The 15,291-nt window shown below is 41.6% G+C and overlaps 1 protein-coding gene across 7 annotated transcripts in view; it reads right to left on the bottom strand.

Annotated features, from left to right (window-relative positions):
- nfixb (nuclear factor I/Xb) overlaps positions 1-15,291 on the bottom strand; it is a 176,324-nt gene that overhangs the window by 137,847 nt on the left and 23,186 nt on the right. The gene's annotated exons all lie outside the window — the stretch shown is intronic.

Consider the following 15,291-nt stretch of genomic DNA (forward strand, 5'->3'; position numbering starts at 1 on the left):
AGCAAGATGCACTATGGGAAGAATTCAAGCCAGTGGAGGCAGTGTGATGCTGGAGAATGTTCTGCTAGGAAACCTGCTTAAATCTGGATGTTCCTTTGGCTTGTACCACCGACCCAAACATTCTCGAGGACTTCGTAAAACCTCCTCATGGCAGCATTCTGATGGCTGTGGCCTCTTTTAGCAGGATAATATTTCCTGCCACGCTGCAAACATTGCTCAGGGATGGTTTAAGGAACCTGACAAAGAGTTTTAGGTGTCGACTCGGCCTCTAAATTCCTCAGATCTTTACTCGATTGAGCATCCGTGGGATACGCTAGGCAACAATCCACCTTCCAGCTTCCAGAACTTAAAGGATCTGCTGGTAACGTCTTGGTGCCTGATACTACAGGAGACTTTCAAAGGTTTATAGAGTCCAGGCCTTTTTATCAAATGCTTCTTTATTTGGATATATTTAGGATTTTGAATGCAGGGCTTTTACTCGTAATCGGGTGGTTTTAGTTTATTGTATCAGTGGTCTGACTTAAGCGTCTGAATCCAACACACTGTGTTTCTTCACGGTCGGCTGCACAACTACAATAAAGGGAAATATTCTGTGTCTTGTGCAAGATTTTGTACACAACTCTACAAAATTCAGCCTCACATGGAAACCCTGAGTTCTCTGCTTTGTTGTTGTCTAATGACAGGCCCGCCATACGCAAAAGTCTTTTCATCACTGAGGTCATTTATTATTTTAGATGGTTTGAATGGCATGGTGATAATCAGAGACAAAACACCAAGTATTTGCTCTTTGCCGCATCTCAAATTTGCCCCCATGAGAATAATTTTACATTTTTCCAGCAGAATAAAGGTCTAAGTTATAATACAAAACACTGTCTTTTATTACAGTGTGACAAAATCCATCTAATAATCTGTAACCTCCCATGACTGCTGGTAATTAGCACAGCTTCATGAAAAGGGTTGTTGAGGTTTATGGTCTCGGTGAGTTTGGAGGCTTCCGCTCATAATGACCTCGGGCGGCCGTGCAGAGAACGCTAAGACTCTTTCTACATTTCTTATAGACTTTGGAGCAGAAATAATATGCCCACGCTAAATAATTGTCCCTTTCAGTGCCTGCTAGCATCACATCACCAGAACCTCAGCCGCCATGAGGGGAACAGCAGTGTTGTGGCTCTGAGAAACAGAAGGTATAAGAGACACACACATACACAGATAGACAGAAAGCCACTGGCTGGCTCTCCACAGTTGCCTTCCGGCCTGTATTTATCTTTGAAATTACATCTGAATATGGCATCAAGTTAAATCAACAGTGTCGTTAACCTTAGCGAGGAAGCTCGTTGATAAAGGGCAGAGGCTGGATAAAACAGACAGGTCAGAAAACTTTCCCAAATTGCCCGATGCGCTGATTGCACACAATCTAAACTCCGAGACATATGTGTGGCGACAATCACAGAACAGGCCAAGACAGAAAAACTCCCTCCTGAATAAAGGCTCCAGGAAAGTAAAGCCCACTACTAATGCAGTGTTGAACGCTTTGCAATCAGACAAATAAAGGGGCAATCTAGCACACAATCAAACTAGAGATTTAGCCTGCTCTCCTGCCAACAGCTAGGGACCTCCTCTTTCTGAACAAGGGATGCACTATTGACTACACCCCCCTCTCTCTCTCTGTCTCTCTCTCCAGTCCTCCCTCTCTGCCAGTCTGAAAGGCGTGATGCCAACCTTTTCCACCATTGGGCATGCTGCCCTGCCCTTTATGCAAATGCTTTGCCGCCATCCCTAATTCACAACCCCCACTGTCTCACCCTCCACGTCTGTGCACTCCCCCCTTATGGCCTCCTGTCTATATATTCCTTGTTGTCCTTATATGTTTAAATTAGCCAAGTAACCGAGCTTAAGCCGTAGCCATAAGTTAATAATTACACCCTGATGGTGTCAGGTCCTGTATGTATGGATCACGAAACAAAGCGAGGAGCTCATTGTGTAGCCTGTAGCCCTGCACTTTGTTGGGTGCCCTCCACGGGCAAAAAGCACCAACCAGGGGCGAAATATTTAACGGAGGTGTGGTTGTATGTGTCTGTATGGGCCCTGATAAAGAAGGACATCTCCTGGCTAAAAGAATAGAATAAAGACAAAGAACAGGAGGGAGGGCAAGGGATGGGAAAAGGGAAACGAAGTAAGAATTAAAGAATAGGGGGAAATATTTCCTGCAATTAATCGCCACTTTTTTTTTTGCATTACATTTACATTCATTAAAACGGCTGGATTTAGCGACGGTTGCTCCCTTGAACTACCGGGGTCACGTCAGTGCAAAGAGGAGATTATGTTTGTACAGGAAATAATACCAAGACGGATACAGACTCAAATTAAAAATGCAGAAAACACCCGTTACTCACAGCAAATCCTTGGATTTGTTGGGTCTCTATAATATAATATTATAAAGGTTTGGCCTTACTATACGAGAGATTCATGACTTGTGATGACTTGTGTTGTGAATTGGCATTATAGAAATAAAACTGAACTGACTTGAACCCTTTTTTATGGTCATATTAAATGAGAAATAAAGGATTTATAATGTGACTGAAGAGAAAGTCTATCATGGCGAGGGCAGCTTCACAAGTTAGCACAAGGGTTAATAAACAGAAAAGGTTAATAGACTACTGATTAGCTTGACAACAAAGACAAACGAGAGAATTTACGGTAACACAGAAGACTTTCATCTATCATCAAAAGACATGAAGGTCAATGAAGGCCAATAAAAGAGCGTCTAAAAGCCGAGTGTGGGGACGGTGACAGGGTTAATAAACAGGGCTGGAGGCTGAAGGAAGAGCCCTGTTAATGCTGTTAAAGCAGAGCTTCCGCTTCTGCCGTAGGGCGAGCGTCGAGCCGCGCAAACAGGGCGCAGCGTCCACACAAGCTGGACCGAGTCGAGCCCACACACACCACAGGAAAGGAGCTAGGACCTAAGACAAACACTGCACGACCAGACGCACACACGTATACACAAACACCACTGTCTCCTTACATGCCCCGAGAACACCAGGACATGTGGTCTGCTAAGCTGATTATCCCAAAGTGTGGCGCAAACTGGCCATAAAGTCAATCGAATCGTTTATTTTTTAAAAAAGGAAAAGAAAGAAAAACAGCAAAAACATGCACACTGCTCTATAATACGTTGTAGTGCGATTGCTTTACAAAGTGAACAGGTCTCCTCTGCGAAAGAAATCTTGATCTCAGTGGCAATAGATGGAATTTTTCTTTTTCCAGATAAACAAACAAAGACGTCTAAACCCCAACAGTCTAAACCAACAGCGCAGCACCGCAACAATCTCCAAATATAAACTTCGAAGCCTTATTTCCCAAAGCCTGCACACAATGGCTGCTCTAATCTTCCTGAGAGAGGATAGACAAATAAACAAACCCAAACAGGTTGGTTGAGGGAGAATTAAGATTTTAACACCCTTTCCTCTTTTCGCTGAATGCCACTACACACACACACTTCAAACACACACACATCCTTTTCCCCTCTGTACATGCGGACTTCCTTGTCTGAAGTTTGCTGTAATAAAGTTTTCAAAAGGCGACGTGGTGCCAGTAAGTGACGGCGGGCAGCGATGAAAGACGGCCGGTTAGGGAGGGTGACAAAAGGCTAAACAAAGGATAGACATGAAGCTAGAAAAGCATCAGTCACACCGATGGTCAGTGTTAGAACTCTGATAATGCACCATCAATAGAAATAATGTTTGTTTCTACATTGAGCAGCCCTATAAGCATGTAATAAATGGTTTAAAACACACTTTATGCATGCTTACAGGTAAATTATACCCACGAGGCTAGTGTGTAAACATATAATGAATGACTTTATAGTTTCAAAAACATTGTAGTGATACAAAAGGCAAAATTCTAAAATACTTTACATTGCTAAACACTTAAAATGTCCTTATTTGTGCTTACAACAACATTATTTAGTGTTATAAACCATTTACTGCCCATGAATAAAGAAAATATAGCTCTGTTTTTTGGATTTTACTCATTATTAGATATTGAGGTGAAGCTCCAAAGCATAAAATGTGTTTTGTGTATATGGCACTTCTGCAAATGGTCAATCTTTTGTGTACTGGAATTACTGTTTTGAATAAATCCAACTTATTCTTTGTGGATTCTGTCAACTTCACTTTGACCCCTTAATTCTGATTTCATTGAAAGGGTAAGAATTAGGCCGACTGCTGCTGCAGAATTGTGAATCTGACATCATAATGTCCATGTTTCCTGAACTTTTTCTGCTGTAACTGAACTACTGTTTTCTCCAAGTAGGATTACAGAATAAGATGAGGCTGAAAAAAATTGGAAACTTCAAGTCAACTTGCCTTAAAATTGTCATTTGAGAGGAATCAATAACTTCAACAGAGGCATTAATATTACTTGCTAACTTAATTTTGATAAGCTTAATTAAATTGTGTGTTAGAAATGGAGCAATCCATTTAACCTGGTCCAACAATTCTCTTTTTTCACTGTACTGCTTGTTCATGTTTCTATTATTTTGATGTGCACATCATTTTGGCCCACTGATGGTACATTTTGGGGTTTTAATTTATAAATCAACATGAATCTAAAAAGCAAGAACACAAAGTACCTATGTGTTTCATTTCCCAAAGGGTGTGTTTGTGGGTTATTTATGGTTTGGAACTGTGGGATCTACGCTTTCTCTTTTTCAAGCTTTCCTGTCACTACTTGTTACTGATTGCTAATTGTGTGTGGAAAGTGGGATGTTTTCAATGTCACGTGTGCATCATTTTGCATGACTAATAATACATCTGATTGTAAAATAAGAGCTTGTTGTGTTCGACACGGAGGTAAAACAACCACAATTTAGTTTGGGAACATAATCCGGCCGTAATATAAACACGATATTACTCTCTGGTGGTGTTAAGAACAAAACCGGGTTGATTTTGACCCTAGGTGCACGAGCAGCGTGTCATTGCAACATTACACAACCTTTGAAAGCAATTATGTCCTCAGCTTTAATAAATTTACAACAACAATGAAATGTTCCAATGGCAAGAAAAACACATATAAAGAGAAATATCAGGATATATTAGAGCATAATTAGCTGCTTCTTTCAGGCCAAAGCCAATCGCAGTGAAAAATAGAAAGTGTGTGTGTGTGTGTGTGTGTGTGTGTGTGTGTGTGTGTGTGTGTGTGTGTGTGGAAGGAGGGAGAGAAATGAATGAGGCCTTTTCTTACAGCAGGGCCCAGATCAGAGCTCCTAACTATGGGATTTGGTGCTGTTGCCTTTCTCCCCCTGGAGGGAGTAATTAGGTTAGGGAGGACAACTGCCGCATTGTTTTAACAGAGGAGGGATTGTGCAGGCCAAAGTCCCACCAGCAACATGCTTCCCTCACAACAAAAATGCCAAACGGATTCTGCGGCGATCCACGCACAGACACACAGAAAAACTTTTTCGGGGGGTTTCCTCTGTTAAAAAGTTTTTCACGGGGGTGGAAAAATTTGCCTTTTTTTATGCAGCGAAGGCCGTCGCGCTGCGTGTATCCTATGAAATGTCAAATATAGTCCAGCAGTGTCAGATATCCTCTCCTGTTGTTGCAGTTGTGGGATTCTGGCTCTTTGTGGGACTCGGTTCTCTTTGGAGTAACTGCATCTACTCTGTCCTGTATCCAGAGGCTTGGCAACACACACCGCTCCTAACTAGTATAATATGGTTATGATGCATTTGCATTCCTTCCAATCCCCTAGGAAACACAATACGCCTATATCGTCTGTTTTAATCACGGTCTGCTTCCAAGGAAAGTAAAAGGAGAATACAAACAGCCACAGCTATAAAGACTCTTTCTCAAATAGACTTCAAGTTCGTTTAAATACATCCTCCGCTGATTGATAGAGAGTAAATCAAACAAATCATGCTGGTAGAAAAAATGAAAGGACATGGAATGCTCCCCAGTCTACTGTATTTACAATACACAGACTATGGCCTCTTTCATTCCCGCCCATTTCTCTCTCTTCTTCCTCTGCCGTCCCTTTCTCTTCTCTTTGTGCCGTATTTCTTCCTGTAATCTTTTCTGAAGCGAAAAAAGAAAAATAACTCTGCTGTTGTTTCACTCCTCTACGCCATTCTCAAGACCTTCAACTCGTCCAAGTATTAAAAAAAATGCACCATAATGTGCACCTCTGCATACCCGCCCACACCATCCCTATTCACTTTCACCATAAATCTCCACAGCCTGGCTGCAATATACGGTCAATTTGTGGTCCCCATATGAGTCCTAACTCTGGCTTGGAAATATTTGCATTCAGGTGTGCAGATGGAGAAACAGAAAAGAAGAAATAACACAATGAACAGAACAAACGTGTGTGAACTAAGACAGGTCCGTGAGGCCTGCAAAGAGTCTTTTCTCCACTGCTGCTGCTGCTGGCCACAGGTGGCGGAGATGATTGCGCTTTATTCCAGATGATGACCATAATGAGGCCAGTTTCGAGTTTCACTGGGCTTTTCTCAAGACGTGCTGGAGGGACTGACAGCAGCTTGACACGTCAGACTGCTTTCGGGTTCCTCCACGTCCCGTTTGGACAACAAACTGCAGCCACAAAAGAGCCGCACGCTGCCGTTTCTCCATTACGGTTTCAGGCGATCACGTCACATCACATAAAGGGCTCCTATAAGAATAGCGCTCAGAGTACATCTGCACCAGATAGACATCTTAATAACAGGAGAGCAGCGAGCTGAATGCAGCGTGGAGGTAGATTTATAAACTGTCATAATGAGCGGCTGGAAGAGCAGAGATTGTCCCGCTCCATGAACTCGCCGAGTAAAAGCTAAATGTGGCCCATCTGTGTTTTATATTTCAGCAGTGACATGAAATCCTCATCCTGCGCTGAATTTTCCAGTCAAATATACAACTTTCCATGTAACACACACTAATCCTGAAGCTATTTCTCTGAGCCTAAACAGAGCAGAAAGTTTATATCTGAATTCCCTCACCGAGTACGCTGCAGCTGTAGTTGGGATAGTAGTTAGCGGATGGCTGGGCCAAAAGGAGAAGCCACAGAGTTGTGTTTGAGTCTAACCCTGAGCCCTGCTTGGCCTCCGTCTTCTCTGCTCAACTCTACTCAGATCTTCACGTCGTTTTTTTTTTTTTTTTTTTTAATTTCAACAAAGCTCTATTTGACTCTACTGTACTCTGCTGCACTGTCAAGGGGGTCTCAAACAGCCTCAGGCCTGCAGCACCGGCCAGCAAACACCAAGTTACAAGAAGCATAGAGCGCGCACTCATAACCAACACATACACAGACACTTCCACACAAACAGTCAGTTAATAACACACAAACGCCCGCCCTCCAGCTCTGTTTGCTCACAGCTGCCAGGCCTCCTCAGAGTTCATCTGAGGTAAAGATATGTTATATTATGCAACCGAGTATAGATTTTCCACCCTTGGCGTGATGCCAACTTCCTGCTCCGAAGAGCAAGCTCGAGCACTTTGTTCCCTGGGGTGACAGCTATTCCTTGCCGAACGGGGTGGCCGAATTAGATCCACAGACAGAAACAGAGTAGGAAGGTAACAGGGGGGAAAAATAAATGGAAGGGACCACAAGCAAGCGAGTAAAAAAGAAAACCAGAAAAGTAGAGGGAAAGAACAAAGAAAGAAAGAAAAGTATGCTGTTGGACCAAATTTAATTCTTTGTATCTTAAAAATCCTCCTTCTCCTTTTCTACGCTGTCTTTTTCCCCAGCTCTTGAAATCAGGTCACAACTGTTTTCATTACTGTTTGACTTGCGGGTTCATAAGCCTCCAAGCGTCAACGTTCCTCCACCCACCCCCAAGACAGGAAAAGACTTTCCCTCCAACATTAACCCAATAAATGCCTATTAAGCCCGATCGCAACCTTCAAGGCCTGTTCCCGGTGAGAGAGAGGAGAGGCAGATGTCGAATGTTGATGCTAAGGGTAATTCATGGACATAATCACTGCTGGGCTCATAATCTTATGTAAAATAGCTGAAGTAAATTACATGGCCACTGGACGAACGGATCCAGGACTTTGCTGGTTTGCGTCCGCTACGGCATGAGGTAATGCGGCGTGATGATGAAAGAAAGCCTCGGGAAATTTACAATCAACCAACCAATCAAAGCCTCATCCACTTAGAGGAAAGCTAAAGAAGCGGTGAAAAGATGATGACATCATTGAGCGGCGTCACCACATGACATCATTCCATCACCGACACCACCATCTCCCAATTAACTGTGGCCTGATGGAGCTTTTGTCTTTCAGCCTGCAGATGATTGTAATTACCTCTCTAGGCACCAGGTGTTTCTGAGAGGTTTCTTTTGCCTGGTAATAAAAGGATAGATGGATGGATGAATGGATGAATGGGTGGGAACACAGGAGCACTATATGAAGTGCTGGATGTGTGTTTTGCTGACTTGCTACATTAGTAATTTCCACCTAATCTCCATACTTGTGCCCCAGGATGTATTTCTGCAGTGAGGTACGTGAAAAGAATGAAGCGTAGTTCAACTAACTCAAAAAAATCCACACTCCGAATTAACACCAGAACACTAAGTTTTGCGGTTGAGAATGTGTAAAAACTCTTTAGGTAACTAGCTAAAAGTAAGAGGTAAACAGTCACCTTCAGGGACAGCTACAGTTCAGCTAACTGAAAGTTATGAAAAAGAATTGAAATAAACTACCAAAGGTTCAAGAAAATTTTCAAATAGCTAAATCGATAAAAAGTTGAATTAGAGAATTAGAAGTAGCAGAAAAATGTCCAAAGAGCGAAATGTAATGGCTAATAGGTTCAAGATAAGTACAAGGTAACGAGCTAAAATAGTTAGCAAAAACTGATATACTTAGCTAAAGCTAATGGGCAAATAGTTAATATTGGCAGCTAAAAATAATAGATGTTTGGTTTACAATACTAAAAAATATTAAAAGATTTGAATAGCTAAACATCATCTATAAATGGTTTAAAGCTAAACAGATTTATGGTTGAAATGGTTCGCTACAACCTTGAGAATTCTTTGGATATCAAAAACATTGTAATAATATCCCGTTTATATAATCAAGGGTGTTAAATAACATGCATGTGCTTCAAATAAACATATTTGGCACATGATATGTGGGGTCACTAAAAGGGTACTGGGGCTCGTTTGACTGGGCGGCGTGGACACGTCAGGCTAAAGAGACTGGAAACCACTGCCGTTATCACATACAGCACACACACTGTCTGCTGCTGCATCACAATGGGTGTGATATTTCTGAAAGAATGCACACCTGTGCCTGGCGTGATTAAGTATGTGCAGGTGTGTTCCGCATCAAGCGCCACAAAACATAGCTTGTACACACGGATGTGACTGAAATCAAACAGACACACCAAGCTGCAAATGTAGAGGAGGTTTGTGAATGGGGAGACCGAATGCGGCTGTAGAGTCTGTCTTATTCATGGGACGATGACGTGACGTGGAATGTTTGTGTGACTGCTCGCTTCTGCCATTTTTATTGATTTTTTTTTTATGGAGAGTGAGTCTAAGAGGCTGAATGTGGTGGAAAGTCAGCCTGTGAAAGTCTGTGAAGAGAGACTGCAGTGAAGCATACAGAGGGAGAATGGTGCTCAGATTTCATCCAGATTAATCTGGAAGCTTTATAATGAGGGGTCTACTGTATATATTTAGCCAGTGCAGTGAGATGTAGGTCAGACAGACAGGCAGGACAGGCCAAACAACATGCCCAGATTGCCCACACTGAAGTGACCTTGAGTGGGCCGTCAATGATCCGCAACAACAACTCTCTATCTATTCCTGTTGACCTGTGGTGGACTCATACAAAGGCTCTGCATGCTCCGGGTTTAGCCAGGTCACAAGTTTGAGCCCTCAGGTTCCACTTTGCGGAGCACAGAAGGACTTGGAAATTCAATATCACACGGCTCGTCTTTTACGGAAACGTTGCTTGTTGATTAAAAAGAAAGAGCAGAGAATGAATTACTGTCAACGTTCGCTCCGTGTGTTGACACTGGCAGTCGTTCAAATTTACTCAATGCAAGAACAAAGCACGCTCAGAAACATTTCTCAGTCTGTCCTCTGCAGCTCGAGACACGAAACAAAACTAACTAAACACTGTGAAATGTACAACATTTTTCATTTGACAATCTGCAACATGACTTTATTGACTGAAATCCATTATAGCAGTGACAGCCTGGGCTACTGGACTCACAATAAAAGCTCCAAAACAAATAATTTATGCATGATTCTTAAATCAATTTGCAAGCATAAATTAGCCGGTATTAGATAAAAATCAGATTAAGAGACTGTAACTGATCCATTTGCCCATTGTTTTTTAAAGTACTCCATCAACTGAAACTTTGTTTTGCCTGTTGGTACTTGGATGTTTGAACTTCAATATGCAGAACATTATCTGTGTAGTTGGACATTAATACTCATCTCTTTCTTTTTGCTCACATTAAAGCTGCAGTAGGTAGAACTCTAGATAAGGCAACAAATCAATAAAATGAAATAATTCCTTGACACCAGATATGCACGAGTATATGACACACACAAGTCAAAAAACATTATCTACTATTAGCATTTGTTAAATCTAGTTGTGACACTCCTGTTGAAGCTAACAAGCTCAGGAGAAAGTTACGGTCAGATTTTAATGTGGTTAAACTGCCTTTAAAATATAGTAACTTGCAGAATAATCGGTTAATTTGACATTTAGAACCTGTATTTTGGGTGTTGTTTAGGTGAAACAATCTTTTGGACAGAAACAGTCGTTGGTTTTCATTCTGCAGGTTTAAGATTTAGTTTTTGTGGAAGATTTATCTAAGTTTAGTCTGTTAAGCTAAGCTTCAGCTGTGTGTACGGATCTTCTGTTGCTTTAGCTAAGGTTAGCATAATGCTAAGTTTAGCTTTCGCTAAGTGTGGCCGGTTTATTTAAGCTTAGCATGTTTAGCTAATTTTGTAAATGGTCCACACTTATATAGCACTTTCAATCTCAGTCAACATTCATTTTCAGCTTGACCCAGGACACAAACATTACTCTCTTAACCCTCGTGTCGTCCTGCGGGTCAAATTGACCCATTTTGAAGTTTGAAAATGTGGAAAAAAACATATTTTCACAGTGAAAATTTCCATTTTCAACATTTTTGGGAAATTTTTGAACATTTTTTGGTGGAAAAAAAAGAAATGTAAAAAAAATAAATAAATTTTTTTAAGAAAATCCAGAAAAAAAAATCAACCAAAATCCAGCGAAATTTGCAGGATTTTGGTAGATTTCTTTTTCTGAATGTTCTTAAAGAAAATATTAGAAGTTTTATTGATATATATGTAATCACTTTAGATATTTTTAGGATTTCTTTGTAAGATTTTTACTCATTTTTTGAAAAATATTTACATGAATTTTCTTGCCAAATTTGGGGGATTTTTTAAAATTTTTTTATCAAAAACTTTTAAGGGAAACTTTTCAGGCATTATTGGAATTTTCTTCCTGAAGGTTTTGCAAATTTTCAGAAATTTGGGGAATTTTTTGCTGAATTTTTGGATTTTTTTCAGACAAGGAAACAATATTTTTTGGTGCCTGTAAATGAAGACAACAGGAGGGTTAAATGAAAGTCATTAATTTAACACATTTAGCCACCATACAAGTTGTACTATATGCAATACTATATTCAACTGATCAGGTCTGAAATGTCGAAGGCCATTGGTTTTAAAGCCAGAAAAGAAGTCTAGTTTCCTCTGAGACCACCTGAATTGCAATGTGCTCACAGGTTATTATGGATTTGTGCACAATAGCAACCCCAAAAAAAACTGCCTACCCCAGCTTTAAGATGTATAAGCATGATTTGTCTGGAAGACAATTCTGCTTCAATATGGAACTAAAAGAGTCTTTAGACTGATCAGTGAAACGTCAGATTCAACATTAATCTTACAAAGTGACCTCAGATGACTTATGTTGCGAAATGGTTCCAAAATAAATGAATACAAGTGAATTGAATTTGCAGTTTGAACGTTTTGCTGTTAAAATCCACTCCATTGTTGTGACAAGAATGCTGGATATCGATTCAAGATCCACTGAAAGCAGCCTGAAGCCCAGCAGGAGGAGGATAAAGAAGGAAATATGTGTGCTGTGTGTGTGTGTGTGTGTGTGTTATGATGTATCTGTGTAAACCCAAGCTGCCACTCCCTTTCTGTTTCATTCTCATTCCCTCACACAAAAAAAACCCACACATGTGCCGCCGCAAACACGTTTTCCTCAACTGCCCCTGTCAGATCGGCTGTCAAAACGCTCCAAATATCCACATAATAACCGCACTGTTATTTAGATTTATGACTCAAAATCCGAGGAAAGAACACGCTGTACCGATGTGTGCAGCTCAACAATGACAAAGCTCCCAAATATTCACCCATGCATCTGTGTTCTGCTCCTGGTTCGTTCTGGTAAACTTTGTTTTGGTGGTTCTGAGATCTTCCCCCCGCCCCCTTCTCATATTGTACACTAAGTATTTTGTGTTCCTCTGTATATTCTAGCTCAATTATGTAATTTAGCACCCACGTGTGTGTGTGTTCAGTAGCCATGGCAACAGCACAACATATCGGCGACCACAGAACCGCACTGGGGCCGCGGGCACTGCCAAGGTTGTGCCAAAGACTAATCCATGCCAGAGGTGACATGAGCGAAGGAAAAGTGAGACGGGTGGAGACAACATGACACACACATGCAAAAATCACACACACACTCACACACACACAGAGAGGAGACAGACATGTGCGCAGACACACCAGCATATTCCTATCCCCTCTCTCTCCTCGCCTTCCTTTTAAAACACAAGCGCACACACTGGATATCCTCCCATTCTTCTTGGCTGGAGCCTCCCATGGCAATAGCAGTAGGAATCCATTCTCCACGGATGCTGGGACAGCTGTGCTGATATTGAATGAGACACAGTTGGTTCTGCCTCTCTCTGCATGCAGCTCGAGATAAAAACTACATGCTACTTAATTCAAATCTATATCACCCGCTGCCAAAAAAAAAGCGCCCGGCTCATTTCGTCTTTGTCTGCGCTCTGAATTTCTTTGCAAAAAAAATAATAAATCGCTATAAATTTGCTCCTGCTGACGCATGGTGGCCCCCAGTCACCAGCTGACAATAAACAGAGAAATTTATGACTTACAAAGAGGTGAATCACAGAAACCTTCATAAGCCTCTCAGTTATATGCTTAGAAATACAGCAAAAAAAAAAAAAAAAACCACAACATGCTACCAGTGTTGAAGCTCTGGGATGTTTTAAGGCTTGTGGTGCCAATAAAAGTGGGCAAAAACACACAAATACATCACCTTAAATAAGCAAAGCAAGAGTGCAAAGTGTGCGCTACTTTTTGCCTGGTAAAGGTGAAGGTTTGTGAGATGGACCAACGTGTAACTGGCTGCAGAACACCGTGTCCCAGGCAGAATTTGACATTATGACCTCCCGGTGTGCCGTGAAGAGGGGAAAAGATCCTGCACGGCACAGAACAAGCAGCACAGCCAATCAGGCACTCCGATTACACGTGTTCGCCTACAACGCAGCTCCACGGGAACACAATAGATCAGCCCTACCTGTCAATCAGCCGCTATGAGTTCATTCTCCTGTCTGCCGGCCAGAAGCAGAGTGCTTTACTGGCCTCCGAGCAGCTTTTCCACACACATATCCACACGACTTCGCTTCTTCTCGCCGTTTGGCACCACAGAGGGCCGAATATATAGAATCAACACAATTAAACTAGTGTGCAGCTGAACCAGAACCCACAGTGATATCATCATTTAATACCTATCTGAGAAATTTAATACAGGCAGCGGGAGCAACCCTTAACTGGTGAGGCCTTTTCTGTAAAGGATACTGGCACCCAGCGACGACCAAGGCCAAGACATGTGGTGGCACCAGAGGTTTTAGCAGCTGGTTAGCATGCCCTGCACTTAAATGCACATACAGTTGCATGCAAAATTATTCAACCCTGCTGACATTTTTGACACTCTGGCAAAGTGTGATGCTGAATGATGCTTCCAGCAGTGTCTCTGGGAACATTCAAGAGCTTGGATATCTTCTCGCACCCATTTCCAACTATCTCCTCTCCAAATTTAAGCAACATCTCTCTGGTCTTAACCATGTTGCTTGCAAGAGGCGTATGGGGAGTATTGACACCAAGTGTACCCAGGTGTGTGGCATTTGAGTTGTACTGCAATTACCTAGCAGTGTTTATAGGGGGTTGAATCATTTTGCAACCTATTTTTTGCATAAAAGTTGAAATTTTGGAAGGATTATGAATGAAATCTTGATTTTTTTGCTTTGGTATTATATTCCAATAAACTAACTGTTCACCTCTTTGCTGATTTAGTAATCACCTGCTGTTGTAAAGTTGCCCATTTAGTCAAAAATGTCAGGGTGGGATTGAATAATTTTGCATGCAACTGTACATGCATGTGTGTGTCATTAATTCTGAAAAATCCAACATTTTCTGTTTACTCAGACTGTGGTTCCATCAGATTTTAATCCTCCGAACAGCTGTTCCAACTCATTTTCCAGGCCATGGGAAGAGATGAGGGAGAGACACCATGGTGAGGGGTGAGGATGGGTGAGGACAGGGGGGAGACGGGTCACCAAATATGCCTAAATGTAAAGTTAATGCTTCAAAGTCCAGATATTGATTACAGGACTTTAATCAGATTTTGCTCTCTGAAAACAGACTAGCTCATGCTTCTCCCCTCTCCTCTGAATGTCGCTTTGATGTTTTCATTGTGATAAGGGCAGATAGCGGCTGGCGGTGATGTCAGAAAAATATCATACATCCTCTTGGAGAAACATATAGCGCAGATAAAGGAAAGTGCAGCGCTGCAGGCTATGGGGGAGAAAGCAATAAGTCATGGAGCTGCAGACGGTGACCTCAAAGCAGAGGCGACTTCTGACGAATTAAGAAAAACAGATCAAGACGGGAGAAGGGGGAAAAAAATGTTGTTAAAGTCATCGAAAATGATCTGTCCGATAATTAGCGCATAGCAAAACAAACAGGCAGTCGACGCTGCGCAAGGAAGAAAAAATGCAGCTTGATGCAAGTTAAGTTCAGTTAGAGTCACATTGCAAATGTGCATTTTAAAATAAATGCATTTTTTTTGGGAAGCATTTATAGCAAACTATGTTGTGCATGATTTTCCTCCGCTCACATTTAAACACAATCCAACCGGAGCTGCAGACAGTTTTGTTTTAGTTTTTTTGCGCTGCTGCTTTGCGCCGAAAAAACAAATCAGACTAAACGTA

The sequence above is a fragment of the Amphiprion ocellaris genome, chromosome 19, assembly GCF_022539595.1.
Source record: "Amphiprion ocellaris isolate individual 3 ecotype Okinawa chromosome 19, ASM2253959v1, whole genome shotgun sequence".
NCBI lineage: Eukaryota > Metazoa > Chordata > Actinopteri > Pomacentridae > Amphiprion > Amphiprion ocellaris.